This window comes from Lissotriton vulgaris, chromosome 7 (genome assembly GCF_964263255.1).
Source record: "Lissotriton vulgaris chromosome 7, aLisVul1.2, whole genome shotgun sequence".
NCBI classification, from domain to species: Eukaryota; Metazoa; Chordata; class Amphibia; order Caudata; family Salamandridae; genus Lissotriton; species Lissotriton vulgaris.
In genome coordinates, this window is record NC_141695.1 from 1,390,845,558 (window position 1) to 1,390,848,057 (window position 2,500).

A 2,500-nucleotide genomic window follows, 5' to 3' on the forward strand; every position below is an offset into this window, starting at 1 on the left:
TGTAGATTTAGAGAGTTTATAAACATTGTCAGTTCATCAATAAAGTGTGCTCGCTTCGGCAGCACATATACTAAAATTGGAACGATACAGAGAAGATTAGCATGGCCCCTGCGCAAGGATGACACGCAAATTCGTGAAGCGTTCCATATTTTTAACAGCTTTTAGGAGAGAAATCTTTTTTGTTTTCAAGACTAATTGAAAAAATAAAGCAGGTCCCAGTGCTGTCCCCGTGATATGTATTTTTCAATTAGTCTCTCCTCAACATTTTTAATGTATTTGCTTTGAAGTAAAGAAGGTGCGCTCTATGTTCAGCTGCATTTAGCAAGGAAGCCTGCAGGACTTCTGGGACTTTTCTTTCTCTTTTTTAGCCTCACTGTCATTATTCTTCACCACCCCCAAATCTATACTGCTGCAGTGTTGTGTTGCTTCGTGGGAAGCAGGACAAAGAGAAGGGCAGGGCCTATGCAAATGAAGGCCTCAGGGATGTCTGGGAGTGCCTTTTTAGCAGTATTGTTAAAGTCCACCTTGCAACCGGATTGGTCGGGTAAGCTGAAAAACACCATGCCAGATTGGGCACCAGGTCTCTAGGCGCTTGGAGGACATATTGGGTCTACATCCCTCAGTTTCTGAGGTCCAAGAAATGTTCACCCTCTACCCTAATAGAGAGGTCTTGGCCGATCGTGGTCGAGAGGGGAAGAAGGTAGCAGTGCAAGATGCTTATGGTCCTTCTCTAATAATGGACCAACTTTCTCTCTCTCCTTACCTGTGGTTCTGCCTGGCTACCAGTTGTAAGCCTGCAGCCCACAGGGAGTTGGTTTGTTCCTCTCACACATGTAAATGGGTAAGCATTCAAGTGCACACACCTGCCTACGTCCACAGACCCTCGCGCACACACACTTTTGTCAACAAGCTTTTTCGCAATTAAGAGTATCAGGGACCAATGTTGAAATACAAAAGCAGCACACCACGTGACGGCTATCACATAGAGTCCAGCAGCAAATGGGAAACGTTTAACTAGCTGTGGTCCTATTACTTGCGCTCTACCGTGGAACAACTGCTGGATGAGTCCTGCTGGAGAATATTGAACCTACAACAAGTCTGAGGTAAATAAGAATTCCACAGGAATATAATCAAACAGGGACCTACAACCCTTCCGAGCCAGATAGGAGTCGAACCTACAATCTTCTGATCCGTAGTCAGACGCGTTATCCATTGCGCCACTGGCCCTATGTAGACTTATGCATCCTTTTGTCCTTAAGTGGGCTAGAAAGTGTGTGTGTGTGTGTGTGTGTGTGAAGGCACAAGGAAACCCATCTGACCTCCTGGAAGTCTGTTCTGTGAGGTTTTCCCAAGTTTTACAAAGGACTTTAGGAGAAGGAAGCACCTAAAAGCTAGGCGAAATGGTCCTAGATCCAAGGAAATCTTTTAGATCAGGCTCAGTTTCTTAAATAGTTTGCATTAACATAATCAGTTCCAGGTCTGTGTGGGGCTGAGCTTGAGAACTCCTTAGTAAGTAGGCGTTTACAACAATAAGGGGTTTAATATTACAACACAGGCGAACATTCAGACACATTATCATAAGCTCACCTTGTCCAGGGACCCAAGCATGCTGCCTTTCCACTCTCAGAGCCCTTCACCTAACCTACTGTGCAGCTGTTTCACCTTTAATATCACTGTTCCACAGGCAGCGTGACGTCACAATGCTCCTTGTCTGTAGCCCGAACCAGGAGCCTTTGCAAACCTGGTATAATCTACATACTTACGGTGTGTTTAGTCTTGGACCACAAATGCAGTGAAGAATAATGGATTGCTACTCTTCATACATTTTTGACCATTGGCTCAGATTTGAATGCGTACTGGCCATCTGAGCATCTCTGCCAGGCCACCCTATGTCTAGAGACTGTAGATTTAGAGAGTTTATAAACATTGTCAGTTCATCAATAAAGTGTGCTCGCTTCGGCAGCACATATACTAAAATTGGAACGATACAGAGAAGATTAGCATGGCCTCTGCGCAAGGATGACACGCAAATTCGTGAAGCGTTCCATATTTTTAACAGCTTTTAGGAGAGAAATCTTTTTTGTTTTCAAGACTAATTGAAAAAATAAAGCAGGTCCCAGTGCTGTCCCCGTGATATGTATTTTTCAATTAGTCTCTCCTCAACATTTTTAATGTATTTGCTTTGCAGTAAAGAAGGTGCGCTCTATGTTCAGCTGCATTTAGCAAGGAAGCCTGCAGGACTTCTGGGACTTTTCTTTCTCTTTTTTAGCCTCACTGTCATTATTCTTCACCACCCCCAAATCTATACTGCTGCAGTGTTGTGTTGCTTCGTGGGAAGCAGGACAAAGAGAAGGGCAGGGCCTATGCAAATGAAGGCCTCAGGGATGTCTGGGAGTGCCTTTTTAGCAGTATTGTTAAAGTCCACCTTGCAACCGGATTGGTCGGGTAAGCTGAAAAACACCATGCCAGATTGGGCACCAGGTCTCTAGGCGCTTGGAGG

At 44.6% G+C, this 2,500-nt stretch overlaps 3 non-coding genes across 3 annotated transcripts; 2 read left to right on the forward strand and 1 right to left on the reverse strand.

The window, feature by feature from the left end:
- The first annotated feature begins 46 nt into the window (after positions 1 to 46).
- LOC147705253 (U6 spliceosomal RNA) lies at positions 47 to 153 on the forward strand. Its single transcript, XR_015297994.1, has one exon. It is a non-coding gene; the product is annotated as a U6 spliceosomal RNA (small nuclear RNA).
- Positions 154 to 1,154: 1,001 nt separating this feature from the next.
- TRNAR-ACG (transfer RNA arginine (anticodon ACG)) lies at positions 1,155 to 1,227 on the reverse strand. The gene has a single exon. It is a non-coding gene; the product is annotated as a tRNA-Arg (tRNA).
- Positions 1,228 to 1,947: 720 nt separating this feature from the next.
- Positions 1,948 to 2,054, forward strand: LOC147705255 (U6 spliceosomal RNA). Its single transcript, XR_015298347.1, has one exon. It is a non-coding gene; the product is annotated as a U6 spliceosomal RNA (small nuclear RNA).
- Positions 2,055 to 2,500: the final 446 nt, after the last annotated feature.